The sequence below is a fragment of the Phaethon aethereus genome, assembly GCF_964289735.1.
Source record: "Phaethon aethereus genome assembly, chromosome: 9".
Lineage (NCBI taxonomy): Eukaryota > Metazoa > Chordata > Aves > Phaethontiformes > Phaethontidae > Phaethon > Phaethon aethereus.
In genome coordinates, this window is record NC_138585.1 from 23,399,356 (window position 1) to 23,414,887 (window position 15,532).

Here is a 15,532-nt window from a genome sequence, read left to right on the forward strand (position 1 = left end):
AAGCGTAACACACTTCCAGGCTAGTGCCCAGCAGGAAAAGGGAAATTACTCTGCTAAACAGCTATTTCCAGAGTGGAAACTGTGAAAGATCCAGTAAACCGCATCATCCTGCATCCCCTCCTGTATGCTTCAACACCAGAAACTTCACAGAAACCTCAGGACGAGCTGGCTCTGTGGTTTGGTATGGGCACAAAAGGATCAAAATTGCCTGCAGGCATGCGTCTGCGCAGGCAGCGGGTAGCAGTGAAAGCCGGGCAGGTCCCCGCTGTCCCCTGGGGTGACCGATGCCGCTGCACAGGAGCAGTTTCTGGCTCAGCAGCAACCGGTTGCCATTTCCACGAAGCGCAGAGCAGCTTCGTCCCCGGTCCCTCAGCCTGATCCTTCCTGGTGGGAAAGACGCAGAGGCCAGCCCCAGCTATCCGGGCTGCAGGAGAGCCAGCGCTGACCCATCAGCTCGGCACCTAGCTGTCCACCAGCACAAAGGGAAAGGCAATAAGAAACTGGGGATTAAAGCCGTTTTTATTAGGCCGGTGGGAAAACACCGAAGCATTAGCATTTTTTAATTGCTTGTGATACTGCGTACGTAAAAGACGATGATGAGCGCTAAGCAGAGGGCTTTTCCTCCTTCCCTTTCTCGTGCAGCGTGATTTCTCTGCTGCTTGGGTTTGTTTGCTTGCTTTCTCATGCTCCTGTATGGTTAAAAACTACCTGCCGTTAGCTTTGCCCGCCCCGCCAAGCCGCCAGCACGTGCCGCGTGTCCTGAGCCCGGCTGGGGCACCTGGGGTCCCTGTTGTCCCCAGGGGAGGCCACTGAGCTGCGGTACATCTCCTTTCCCTGCGGTAAGGCAGCGAGCCTACGGCCCTGGCTCGTGGTTTGATGCGGGTCGTCAAAACGCAGTTGAAATATTGTATTTTTCACAGGCCAAGTCAAACACAGTACCCGAACGAGGCGACCGTGGCTGAGGGCGATCGCCCTCGGTGGATCCAGGATGCAAAGGCCATCTCCAGCGCTGGGTGATGAGGACCACTGAAGACTTACACCCCCCCTCGAGGAGCTGGAGAGGAGATGGAAGGGGGGCTTTCCTTTGCCTCCTCCCTTGCCTGCAGCAGGGGTCATTTTCTAAGCAGGCGTTGTATAAGCCGTGAGAAACGTGATTGCAATCCTACGCTTCTGAGTCCTTGCTAATCTCTGTTCTCATAAATCAAGGAGGTAAATACAGCTCCGTTATTGCCTGGGTTTATCAGGGTATATTCGAGCAGAAGCCGGGCTGTCAATGCTTTATGTGGACAGCGAGGACGCACTCCTAGCATTAATTTGGTTTGTCTAATTGATGTGTTTGTTTCTCTTTTGCTGACTGGATACATTAAGAAACTACTCATTCACTCCTCCTGGTTTTTAACTTAAATCTACTTTACTGTACCCAAAAACAGGAAACAAAGCAAACCTTTTCATTTTCCCATGTGCTCTGCACAGGGGAGATGGCACCGGCTCCTTCTTCAGCATTCGTTTCCAGCTCCATTCAGCGCTGGTTTCATGAGACCAAAAACATCACCTCAGATTAGGTAAACCTTTTCATAAAAGCCATTCGCTCCTCTGCTGCAAAGCCCAGTGGATTTTTCCATGAGATGTAACTGCTAAAAGCCTGTCTTTATAAATGTGCAAAGTTAAGGGCCAGGAAAATAACAATAAATTTAAAAAAAAAGCAGAATGGGCCAACATAAACAGCATTTCATTATATGTACAAACCACCTGATTCCAAGAGCTACATCATGTCTATACCTGGCCCACTCCAAAACCCATTCCTCAAAATGTCTGTCTTTTAGCATTAGATCTAGCTGAATTAGAAGCAATACTGTTATTTGTTTTGCATTCTGGATCAACCTTTTTTTCTGTCTACACACTAGTGGAAAAACTTATTTTTTCCACAACTTTCCAATCCTTTCCCTGCGTTGTAAGAGCGGAATCTTTTTGCGTACTAGCTGGCACATCAGTGATGAAAAACACGATATCCTAATATCCTCCCCCAGCACTGCAGAAGCTTGCATGAAACCTATTTACTGCTGGGATGTGCATATTAATGTCTTGTCTTATTTATCAACAAACAGAAAGGAGGCTATTTAAAGTTACTAGAAGATACACAAACTAACTGAAAATCAAATCGTTATTTTCTAGAGAAGCCATCTGGTTCATGTTCCTTCTTTTATATTATTTTTAAAGCATCTTTGGGGTACTCCTATGGACCGATGTAGCAAAGGAGGGTCATTAAAGGGTAGTTGCTCGGTGCCATGGGTACCTGTGCCAGAGACCCGACACACGCGGCACGTCATTGCACCAAAGCCGGCAGAGCCGGCAGCCACACGGCTTGAGATCCCATTAGCAGCTCGTAAGCGAGCCAGGACCCTGATCGCTGATAATGATATAATGAATACCAAATTAAAACCTAAAACTATGCTACCACAGGCTACGATCTTATCGGCCTCCCCTGAAAGCTGAGCTGCATCAGGCCCTGCGGTTCTTGAATAGGAGATTTCAACTAATATGCTGCAGGTAATTCAATCTGTGCCACTTTGCTCTTTTAAGCAGCACTCAGCCAAGGCTGCATTACGATATTAAATCCATGGTGACTTCAGAGGTGTAGGCTTTGGCTCATCGTCCTTCAGCTGCGATGCAAAATCAGGTTGAACAGACCTGGAATGACCTAGCTGAAATATCTTGGCTGAGCTTCAACAGAGAAATTGTGTTTACTCCAAGGAAAACTGCACTATGGTTTCATCTGAGCAACATTTTTGCCTTCAGTGCTGACCTTTCCCAACACTGCCCTTTGGCTCTAGCAATAAGAAATCAGCTGGGAATAGTAGATCAATAGAAACATCAATGACAACAGACTATCAATCAATCAGATCAATATCGTCCTCTTTTTTCCTGCAGTGCCACCCGTTTCGGGGCAGACGTGCAGTGCTCTCCTGATAAATAGTTGATGCCACAACTTCAGTCCGTGGGATTCACAAACCTTTCCTTTCCTGCAAGGCCTGCTCCTGGGATGACAGCAGATATTCTGGACACGCAAAAAGCTACACTTTTGTGAAAAACAAACAACAGACAATAAACCCTCTTATTTGCATGCAGAGCAAATGCACTCGCGCAAACAGCAGCCTCTCTTCAAACCCCAGTATGGGCAAAGTCCTGTCTATTATTAATAGCAAGATGGATCAATCAAGGAGCCAGTTAAAATGCCAAGGAAGCACTCTTTTTTTTTTCTTTTTTTTAACCCCAGAAAAAAAAATTGCTTTTTTTTTCTTTAACAAGCAGAAATAGTTCAGTCTCTGGGTAAAATTTAGCAAGTAAATGCAAAAATACTCTGAAGACCACTAATTTTAACCTGGCACTCTCAGCAGTAGCGTGCAAGCTATTTGTGTACAAAACCAAAACACATACCATGGCCTAACTCTGCTTTTACTAAGGATAACAGAAACAGCTTCTCCTGTGCGTGGGCAGCCTAGCAGAGAGTGAGCTGGACCTGTCACCGCAGCGTGCTGGCGTGGGGACAGACGGCTCGTGGATGCTCCCCAGCCCTGTGTGCAGCACAGGGGGTACCACTGCCCACCCAGAGCCCGGCTCCACCATCCGTTCATGGCAAGATGCCGGTGATGGGGAGCCAAAATGAGCCTGGGGCAGGGGCCGTGAGAGGCAACAGAGGAAAGAGATGGAGACCAAACACAGCTTGGTGTGTGCAACACCGCAGCAGAGCAAGCCAGCCCCCCGATAGCCTCCCAGAATAAGAGGCCCTTGCGGCAACACATCTTCCCTGCTCATTGCAGGTGATCTGGGCTATGAGATGTGTCCACTTGCCAAAGCCTTGCCCTCAAAGCACTAGCACACTTCTAACAAAACCTGCAGCACCTGCCCTTATAGCAAAGACGACATAATCTCTCTGAGCTCTCTCCTGATACAGTGAATTTCTGCCTAAAACTAGCCCAGCACGGCTCCTGCTAGAACCACAGCGCTCTCGAGATGAGTAGATGGCTAAGCCAAGCAATCCTCTTCAGCTTGAGAGGCATCTCTTTACAGGGCACGTGAGCGGTGGCAAACACCGTGACCCACTGCTCTGGAGCAAGCACTGAACCGCCAGAACGGGGCAGTGCCGACAGACACAGACCACGTGTTGTACGTCACACCAAACCCAAGGTGGCTGGCAGCTTCTGGAGAGCTTAAAAAGGCATCGAGTGGGTGCTGCTCTGCCAGGGAGCACCTGATGGGAGTCAAACTCACACCTGACACAGCCAGAGAGGTTACCCAGTGGCGACCCTACATCCAGGGCTACGTCCTGTGTACGACCTGCCAACGAGTCCATCAAATGCCCCTGTGCTGGTATCATTTTTGTGCTGTGGCACTTTACCTGCTACTCTCAGAAGAGGTAACTAAGACCAACTCCTGCCACCGGCTGCACCCCTGTTACTTTAACTGAAATCCAGAAGAGCGAACCCACCTGGAGGACAGCAGGAACTGATACTCAGCAGTGTATCAAGTTTCACTTGATTAAGACATAATCATCGCGGCAGATGTGGCGTGACCTGGATGGAAGGGTTGCACTTACTGGCTACGAAGAATTAACATTAAACCTTTGGATAAAGAAAATGAGAAGGCAACAAACGTGCTTCTGCTTGGTTTTGTTGTTAAAAGCAGTCATCTTTGGATAAGAAGAAAATAGTGTGTGGTCCTTTAAATATCCGAGCAGCCTCCCAACACGGAATCGTTTAATCCCCTCTTGCTGGCGGCTCTTTATCCCAGCCCCCCCCCAGGCACATCTGCAGCCCCGCTGCAGCCCCTGTCCCAGCGCGGGAAGGGGAGCCCCACTGAGCACTGCAGCTCCCCGGCCCCCAAAGTGGGGTGTCCCCACGTGTATCCCCACCCCACGCGGCCGCCGGCCCCAGCACACGGGTTTATCTGCCCGCGGCCGGGGTGAACGCAGCCGTGTCGGTGCCGGTGGGAGCTGCGCTCTGGGGACGGTGACGGCACAACCGAAGGGCATCGCTGCTTTGGCAGGCGCCAGCGACAGCCTCCAGCCAGGGGAGAGGCCACAGCTCGTGCTGGAACTAGACTTGGGCTGTACGTCTGCATACAGCTCCGAAAGCGATTGCATTGATGCTCCGTCACCCCATCTCTATCTGAACCGGGAACGAGTCTGACAGAGGCATTACCCGTCTTCTCCGCTCAACCTGGCATGGAGGATACTGAGAAAGAAAGAGGCTGGGAGAAATCCTAGCTGGATAAAATCAAATGGCAAAGCATCCCCGGGCTTTGCTGTGCTGGGATTTTACCCCAAATCACACTGAGGTTCCCCTCCCACACAGTGGGGAATTGCCCCAAGATGGGTTTAAGGGAAACATCCACACGGCCGTTTTCTTTTAACCTGTCCAAGATGCCGCTTAGCGGGGCAGATTAACCCTTTCCTGTGCCCGAAGCAGAAATTAAGCCCGTGGCCAGTTCTGTTGCAGACAAGTAAATTAAATAATGAAGAGGGTGCCCCGTGAGCACGGGGCTCGCTCCCTGCCCCATTGTGTCAGGGCTGCAGTCCCTGTGCTTCAGGGTGAGACTTCATGGGGCCAGGGAGGAGGGAGGTACAGCTCACCACTCAAGGGGCTTGCTTTCATCCGCCCAGCTCATTGCATCTGCCCAGCTGAATTGCCCCAGTGAGCTCAGGATCCCATAAAGCACGTAGAGACCAGTCCCTTGCCCGAAGAAATTACAGCCTGTGCAGCCAATGGATCCGCTGAGACTGGGCAATATTTTCATTGTCATTTCATAGCAATGGGACTGCAAAGAACAATGAAGTTCACCCAGGGAAACTGTCACCGAGCTGGTAACTTGAGTGAGGTTTTCTAAGTCTTGAGTTGTGGCTTTAATTATCCTTCCTCAAGCTGGTATTTATCCTACCACCAGTCAACAGCAGGAGATGAGACAGCAAGATTAATCCCTCTTCTTATCCTCCTGCATTAATGCCTCCATCACTTTGACCCCTATAGGGTACTCACTGAGGTTCCAACTGGTGCAAAAGGAAGAAAAAGAGTGGCCAAGCATTCTGGCCACGTTTCTAAAAATACCAGCACTTCTGCAGGGCTCCATCTGGTCTCTGCTCAGAGGCACCATCTCCTGAACTCTGCAGATGTCCGGGAGCTACTGCTGTTCAGCGAGTTATCTTGTGATGCCCCAGACCAAATCGGAGCGAGAACACTTGCCAAAGCCGTGGACGTGAGTTACTGGCCCTGCAGAGCGAGCAGGTGGAGATCTAACCAGCTCCCACTGCTGCGCCCCAATGGCTGCTTAAGAGGATGTCCCTGTAAGCAGCCTGGCGCTCGCAGGCAGAAGTAGCACTTTTCTGTGAACTATCAATCTTTCCTCAGAGCCAGCGGACGCTTTCCGACTGCCTTTGCTAAATGATAAACCAATGATGGAGACGGTGCCTTCAGCTCCGCTCCTCCAACAGGAGCTGGTGGAGGGACTGCAGCCAGTGCACACGGACACGGAAATGGTGAGGGAGAGATGCTGCGGCTTCTCCCTGTTGGTGCCCAGTGGGGTTCGGGAGCAAACATTTGAAAATACATAATAATTTTCAATTCTCGTGCCGATTTCAAATGCACTTACTGATCAGAATTTGATTTGATTCAAAAATATTTTTTCTACAACCTCATTTGTTTTCAATAGCTTTTTCTTTGGAAACATAACCCAAATCAGGGCACCTTTGCAAAACTGACAAAAATGTGATGGGGTGATCAAGCACACAGGTTGGGAGCCCAATGTAAACGCAGTGGGAACCCAAGCGAGCTCTCCTCAACAGCCCGTTAGTCAGTTTTAATCATGGCAAAACATTTTGAGAAACAACACTAAGGAAGACTCAGTAAACTAAAGGAATTAGAGATGAGCCTTTCCTTTAGAGGAGGTTTCATGAAGGGAAAGAGGGCCCATGAGGTGAGGATGCTGGAAGCCCTAGAAGGACTTGGAGGCCCAGGGTCAAAGGTATGTTGACTGTCGTAATAGAAAGATCTGTAGACAAAAAAATAGCCCAGAAAACTGCAGGAACTGTGGTGTTTAAATGGCACAATTAATTAGTCATGGATAAGACAAGTATGAGGAGATTATGGAAGAGGTAAACAAACATTTAATAAAAGGAAGAAAGAAAATCAATTGGGTGGCTTCTGCCCAAGTGTATTCAGAGTCACAAAAAAGAAAGTTATGCCCCACGAAATTGCAAAGGCCATATTTGATGCTGATAAGCAGAATAGCTGAGATAATGAGATAGCAGCTGGTGGAGATCCCTACTGTAAGGTGTTGCTAAGACCAAAGCCTAGGTCAAATTCAAAATAGGATTAAGTAAATGACTAGTCGGACGGCCACTTGTTGTTACAGAAAAATGGGCAGAAATTATTTTGATCTAGAAACTAGCCAGTGCGTGGGCACAAAGGAAATTCTGCCACAAAAGTATTGTCATGTGCTTCGCTGTTATGGGGAATTTCACCCTAATCTGAGGGTGATCTCGCTGAAGGGACTTGTCTAGATAAAGTCCCTAGAAGAACTTGACCTCATCCAGTTCTTTATCTAGATGACAGACTCTCATTTAATCAACTTGAAGAGCACCGCTGGAGGGGCAGCTGTAGAAATTCATCTTCCTGCAAGATTGGAAGTTACAAAACTCATGAGAACAGGGTAAGGATTAATGAGAAAGAGCTTAAGTGAGCCTCTGACAAGACATTTGTGCCTTTTATTACTCAAGGTGGTGGCAGGTCATTTTGGGTAGCTAATCATAGGTACCGCTGGATAAAACAGAGGCAAACATACAAAAAAAAGAGATAGTGAGTCTGATGAAGATCAGACTGCAACAGGGTCTGGAAAACTGTTACACAGCAAAATCTGCCGGAGCAAGAGGTCTGAGCAGCAGAGGGAAGGTGGAAGGCAGGGGGGTATCATGGTATGGCACAATGATTTGTACAAACTTGGGTGCTACAAGTATTTGCTAAGAGGACACGAAAGCCCCTCTCTGCTGATACCAACCAAACTGCAACGGGCCAGATGTGCTGGTAGCCCCAGCCTGTGGGTCATCCCTCAGGGCATGCAGTCCCACGCTCTGCTACGCCAGCCCCAAGGAGTAAATACAACTCAAATTACTCTGAACTCACACAAGCAGCTAAGTCCCATTAAAACTTGGCCACACTGACAATCATTTCAGAAACACTCCCCTGTGTCCATTACTCACACACTGTACAACCACAAAGGAGTCGGATATGAGCACAAAAGGCTGGCGGTGCAGTCAGCTGAGTCCACCACGGGCTTAAAAGTGCTGTGAAACAAGATGCAATAGCAAATGGAGACACTTTTCTCTTTTAAGAGAAAGTTTAGTCAAAGGGGAGCTCCCGAGATCAGCCATCCACAGCTGCGTGTAGTTTCCACAGACTGAGAAAAGCGGCTGGGGGAAGCCAGTGAATGAGAAGAAAAACAACAACCAAATGGGAAGAAGCATGAGGACAGGAGAGCAGCTGCAGCTCTGAGCGTTGCTTTCAGGCAATCAAGGAATAAGGAAAAGAATCAAAACTGCTGCTTGTGAGGAGGAGAATCAGCTGGCTCCAGCGAGGCTTTTCCTGCTGTGTACTGCGTGGTGTGATGTGTGCTGGCCAGAGCGGCAGGAAGGGAATGGAGCATCATGTCATCCTGTGATGACACCTCCTGCTGACCAACAATAACCTGGGAGAGGTCTCTTCTGTTCCTGCTTGGGAAGAGAGGGGCTGCAAGAAGACTGCTGCGAGGGAGGGAAAAGCGGGAGGTAAAGCTAAGCTGGAGAGAGGCAGGAGCCTGGTAAGAAACTGGGAAAATTGATGGCGCTCATCTGGAGAGACACCAAAAATACCACCACAAAAATATCAGGGCTGGAAAGGAAATCAGAGATGATGTGTGGTCCACTATCCTGCCCAAAGACAGGATCGTGGACGTCCTGGCCAGGTTTATCTGTGCAGTGTTGCTGTCTGCAGGTCCCCAGAAGGTCACTGCCACTGATGCGGCTCCTGTTGGGGTCACTCCCATTAGACAAACATTGGCTTCCTGCACAGAATGGGAGCTGAAGGATCACACCTTTCCTTTTCACCAGCAGACAGTTATTTCAGTGTTTAGAGAATAAATAGCTTCTCTCGAGGACACCCTGCACCCCGGAATGTGTCCTGTTAGAAGTTACAGCACGCAGCTGTGACGGAGAATGAAGTCTGATGCTCGCCAGACATCACTGGGGTTGAAACCATTTTGGATTTGATGTCAAAATGGTACGAATATGGATAGAGGGAAGGAATGTTTCTAGAGGGAACCAAATAGCAAGAATCAAGAAAGAAAAAAGCAATAAGGAATCATCTTGAACATGAACTCCAGCTATCCTCAAAAGCAGCTATGCACATAAAATGTAAAAAAAAAAATATCTTGCACCTGATACCTCATTCCTCCCAGCCAGGCCACGCAGAGAGCTGGACAACACGGCATGCTGCAACACATGAGCCATTATTTTAGTCCTAATTCTGCCTGTTCCGGGATTACAGTATTAGCACCCAAATCTCACAGTGCGGCTCAAGGAGGAAACGAAGGGGGTTCCCCCTCTCTGTCCCGGGGCGGGGGATAGCCCTGAGCTGGAGGCGGCGGCCAGGAGAGTGATTTTTCAGCAGCCAGGCAATTCGGGGGAGGCCGCCCGTAGCCCTCAGGACAACCTGGGCAGGCGGAGAGAGCTCAATGTGTGGGGAGGTGGCCGTGGGGGTGGCCGCCCCGTGCAGGGAGGTCTCCCGGGTCGGGCATGGCTCGCCTCGTCCCGTGGGTATTGCCGGGCGGTCACATGCGGCGGGCGGGGAGGGCGCAGAGAGGGGGGAGCGCTGAATAATTGAGGAGCTGCAGCGCCCTCCTCCCTCCCTCCCTCTCTCCCTCTCTCCGCCCTGCCTCCGCCCTGCCTACGCGGCCGGGAGCCGGGGCCGCTCGTGCCCAGCGCAGCCCCCCGCCCCCCCGCCGGCTGCAGCCGCGCAGCTGCCCCCGCTGGGGTTACGCACCTGCGGCGGCTCCGCAGCATCGCCCGCCCGCTGCCCTCCGCGCCCGGCGGTGAGTGCCCAAAATCAGCGGGGAGGGGCAGGGAAGGGGCAGGGAGGGAGGGGGGAAGGCGCTTCCCCGCGCTGCCGCCCTCCTGCGTGGGGGGAGCCGCTAAGAGCCTCTCGGGGTGCGGGGGGAGACTCCGGCTGCGAGCCCCGGGAGAGATCTGGCCTGGCGCCCCGCGGGGGAGGGCGGCCACGGCCCCCTGCCCCCCCCGCCCACGGGGCCCGCGCGTCAAGGGGAGCCCCCGGGCTGCCCCGGACCGCGAGGGGACCCCAGCCCACTTGGGCATCCCCCTGCCCCGGCCGGGCTGCGGCCGTGTGCCGGGACACTCGCCGGAGGGGAGAGAAGGGGGGCGTCAGGGCTGAGGGCACGGGATTGATAGGAAACAGGGCAAACCGGAGCGAGAGGAGAAATGCCGGGTGCCCTGACCGACGCGACAGCTCTGGCTACAGGTTACCGCACAAAAGACGCGAGGGGAGGGTCGGGACGCGGCGGGCAGGGGCGCGATCGGTAGGAAGGAAATCCGAGCAGAAGAGAAACCGGGAGGGAGGGGGGCAAGGGCAGGATGGACCCGCCATGGAGGTGGCAGGGAGGGAGCTGCTGGCGGGCGGGGGCCGCGGGCTGTAGCCAGATCACGCGTGGGGCCCTGCGGGGCCGGGCAGGCGGGCGCTGTCCGCGGTGCTGAAGCCCCGACGGGGCGGCCCCCGCCGAGGCCTCTCCCCACGGACGCGGCCGGCCCACGCACACGGACCAGATTTACGTCCAGCTCCGTCCTCCCGCCGGCGCCTGCAAAACTCCCTCTGACTTAGATGCCGGTAATGGAGTTAGCTCACTTTCTACGTCACCCCGACTCGGTGCTGTTTATTGATTCCACATGGGTATTTTCGAACTGCCTAATACTGACCGCCTGCTCACTTCAGCCCCGGCAGGTGTGCTTCAGCATTGCCGTGTTGAAAACCCTAATCTCTTTTCTCAGAATTGCTTTCCAGTGCGGGTTTTGTGGCCTATTAAATGCTAGTTTATGCAGATCGACTTAGTGCCTTCTTGTCACAGGCTGCACCCAGAGAGCTCTAATATAGGGCTTCCTAAATCAACACAGACTCTGGGGAGGAGTAGAAAGCAGTATTACTCTTGTCGACCCCAGAGAAGACTTTCATCCCAAAAGGTCCATGTCTGATTTAATCTAGCATATTAACTAACTAATCCTCCCAATGTCTGTCCCTCAGTAGTAGGTGAGTACATTTTACCATGCCAAGACATTTGTTTAATTGCCAAAAAACTGTCATGAGACTGAAAGTCTGATAGCTAAAGGTATTTACATGTGTTCATCTTATTGGTACACATTGCTAAGGCATATGACTTACCGTAGTTGAACATCATATTGTAAACAAACAAAAAACCTCAAAAAAGCTAAAAAAAATACTAGAGTGAAAAGTTACCTAGATTAAACTGACTCATGATCTGCTCTTAAAATGTACTGCTCCATGGGGAATCCTTGTTGCCTGAGAACAGGGAAGTACAGGGTTCTTGCAGAGACCCAAGGCCCAAGTGCTATTTCCCATTTTCATCTGTCAAAGATGCTGAACTTTGCCAACAAAACAGACACTGATGAGTGGTAAATGACGCTGAAAAAGTATCTTGGGTCCTCTCAAAGTAAACTCAAACGTACAGTACATATCTGAGAAGATAGGATGGAGACAATGTTTACAACAGGACAAAGCAGTTGAAGAAGACCAAGGATGAAAAGGTTGTGTACAATTGCTGCTCAGTAAGGGGAGATGTAGGGAGGAAATTTTACCTCAGCCCTTGGAAACTGAGACTGCTAGAATACAGTAGACATCAACAGAAATTACATTAAAATTGCAAGTAAAAAAAAAAAGTAGAAAAGCCAAAGTCTGTCAAGGACCAGAGAAAGGCCCTACACAGCACCTGAGTAACTCTACTTCATTAAAAAGAATAGTGGGAGGTGACTTGATTCTTGAATCTAAGAGCCTCTACAGAAAGAAATTACCAGGCACTTCTCCATCTGCCAAAGAAAGGCACAACATGAGCTAGTGCTGAGACACTAAAGCCAAAACATTGTGATTTAAGTGAGGGATCACATTTTTGAACAGTGGAGGGCTGATGACCTGATGAAGGAGCTATCAGAAAACCTGCTGGATTCTCCATCTGTTTATGTCCAGACTTGATGTCCTCACAAAGATGCAACTTAGCCAAAGCAAGTCATTGGACTCCCTGCAGGAGTAATTGCCTGGAGGATAATGGCCTGTGATTCAGACAAAATTAACTCAGTGGACTTAATGTACCTTTGATCCTTAATTCCCCAAATTGGGCACAGAGATGTACAACTTTGCTCCCAGGTACCCCAGCCTTCCCTCTAGACAAGTGCAACATTCCCAGTGGCTGGGATTTTTGACCACATACCAAAAGCAGAGCAAATGACTGACCAACTTACATTTTGAACTCCCAGTTTTCCAACTTGTTTCATTAATTAATTCTCCCTAAAATGAATATCTGTCTTCATGCATATTGCAGTAAAGCAATTTAAAACATACATCATTTTTCTTGGGGAGTCAGCCATGACTCCCAAGTCAAGACGTATCTTACCCTTCTCTTATTTTTTAGGATCATATGAAAATGATAAAATTCAATCCTTATGGAACTTCAGAGTCTCAAATGGGATCATATCAGAAAGGATTCCAGCCCAAAATATTTTAAAGGATATATTTATAAACTGACTTAACACTGCTTTATACTTGAAGCAACAGACAGTCTGTTTTCTCAGTTCTGAAATCACACACATATAATAAGATTTCATCCATCTTCCCTGAAGGCAACAGGAGTTTTTCTAGAAAATTCAATGAGAACAGGATAACCTCTCAATGGCTGAATTAATAGTTTTCCTGTGAAGTCCTACAACATTCAAGCAAATAGAACGGCAAGAACTTACACAAACATAAATACAATCCTAGGCTCTTCACAAAAAAAAAAAAAAAAAAGGATAACAGAGCAGTCTGTAACAGAATATAGTTAGTCCCTCAGACTTCTTAGCCCCCAAATAATCAAAACTTTGCCTCCAGAGCACCTAAGCTATTAAGATCATCATAATGTGTATGTTTAACCAACATGTTGTTGCTTGGAGTATTAAGACATTTTAAAAATAAGAGCATAAGAAAGTAAAAAAGAATCAAATACTTCTTCATCCATGTGTGGTAGTGGGATCCCTGTGTTACACAAAAAAAACATTAGCAGGTGGGTAGCATTTGTGTCTTTCACATCAATTAAAAAAAAATTTTAAAAAAAATCACTCCCAGATTGGTGCTCTCTATAAAGTATAAAGCCATGGTTGGGCCCGAACTTGTCATTCTTGTGAGAGACAGTAGATCTAGGGATGCAAAAGGATCCAGAGTTAAGAAATACAGTAGGCATTTTTAAGCTACTTCCTATGGATATGAAAACCTGTCCAGAGTCTCACCTCGGTCCAGGGTGAGTCTGTCAAACTCATTAAGCCACCCATGGTGTAAATGGGAGCAGATTCTAACTTAGAACCACGAGCCACAGAGACTCCTAAAACACTTTTCATTTACAAGCGATGAAATGTAGCTAAGCTGTGGTTGTCAACTGAAAACTGCCTTCTAGCACTGAGAAATTTTTCTCTTGTATATGTTTCCTTGGCTCATGGAATAGCAGCCCTGCCTCTAGACTATGCGGTCATCAACATGGGGCTGGGTGTTCCAGCTAGCGTTGATGCTGCCACCACAGCCCACCCCTTTTTGTCACCAGGCTGGAACATCCCTAGGAGAAAACTATTTTTCCCTGCAATAAAACCGTCAGAGCAAAGCCCAGGCACTTACAAAACAAAACGAGTGAGGTGGAGCCATGCAGCACGTGACTCTATTGTTTCTGTTCTCCTGCACAGCAATTGTATCAATAATTTATTGAAAGACATGATATCATAAATTGAATCTACCTGGCAGGTGAACAAAAGGCGGCACAGGTTTTTCAAGTGCCACAGTCTAATTCTGAGAGGACAAAGTTTCAGGATCAAGTGGTTTGCTGCTTATAGGGAAATTAGTTACTGCTGCCGTGCTACCAGTGTCTGTGGGCGTATCTGTGTTGAAACTTTAGGTAAGCATCTAAAAAACTCAAATGTGTGCTTGATCCACAAGTGAGCAGGGTTTGAGGGCAGCCACTGACCCTTGCTGCCATCCGTGTTGGTGACTGTGACCCAAGTGGGTGGTTTGTTCCACTCCTGCATGTCCTCAGCTCCCTGAGTGCAAGGCTGGGTCTTACTCAACAACGTTTTTTAAACCTGAGGATGGAGCCAACCCCCTGTGTTTAGATGCCAGTTGCACATCTGGGCACATTCCACCCACAGCAGCATGATTAAAACATATCTTTAAGCATGTGCTTAAGAACATTATTGAACCAGGTCTTCATGATGGGCCTGCTGAGTCGTACTAAATGAGCAACTACTCCATGGTGCTCAGCAATGCTAGGGTGGCCTCTAGGTAGAATTTGACCACCATAGTCTAGTAGTGAAGGAAATGTATGCTTCTCCTGCCTGTCCTTCATCCTTGGCTGGGAACAGGCAGAAAGCATTGATGATAGGTCTCGCGCCACTTCAGCCCCGCAGCAAGATGCTCAGGAAGAAGCGGGGTATGAGAGTGCCTTGTCTAAGGCACTTGGGCAGCAGCAGGTGTGTTCCACTCATTAACCGGCTGTGGAAGCAACAGGACCCAGGAGATGTGCAATGAATAACTAGGGTCACCAGCTCTGCACAAAGTAAATTAAGACAGAAGGCAGGAATGCATCAAGTTCCTTTGTCTGAGAGCGTCGGCACAAGAACAGCAGCAATAATATTCCAGTGCCTGTATTCTCTGCTCTTAATTGCATGTGAGCCCACCAGCTGAATTATGCTTGCCAGGCAGGGCAGCTCACCATGGGGAGACTCTATTTACTGTAGCTGGGAGACAAAATATGTTGCCTCAGTGAAAGATGTTGGGTTTTGGGGTCTCACCAGTAAGGGATGCTAAGACCAAATATGCAATTAACTCCCAGGGCTTCAATGGCAAGCACATTTTAAGCTAAATGTAATCATGTTTGCTCGTGCTGATTCCCTTGCTACGTAAGGACATCTCCAGGCAGCGCGTGCACATCACTCAGGAATATTTTAATACCCTAATTTTTATGCTATTAGCATTTTTAAGAACACATCATTCTTCCTTTAATTCTGCTTCACTAGTAACATCCTAGATGTTTATATAGTCTTAGATGTGCATTTGTAACTCACTGGGAAATGTCAAAAAGCCCTCATGCTGCAGAGTCAGGTATTACTCACACTACACGCCGCTCAGGTGTTGCGGTGCATTTGCCTGACTGGTGATGATAAATGACTAAACACAGAAACTCTATTCCAAATCATCAT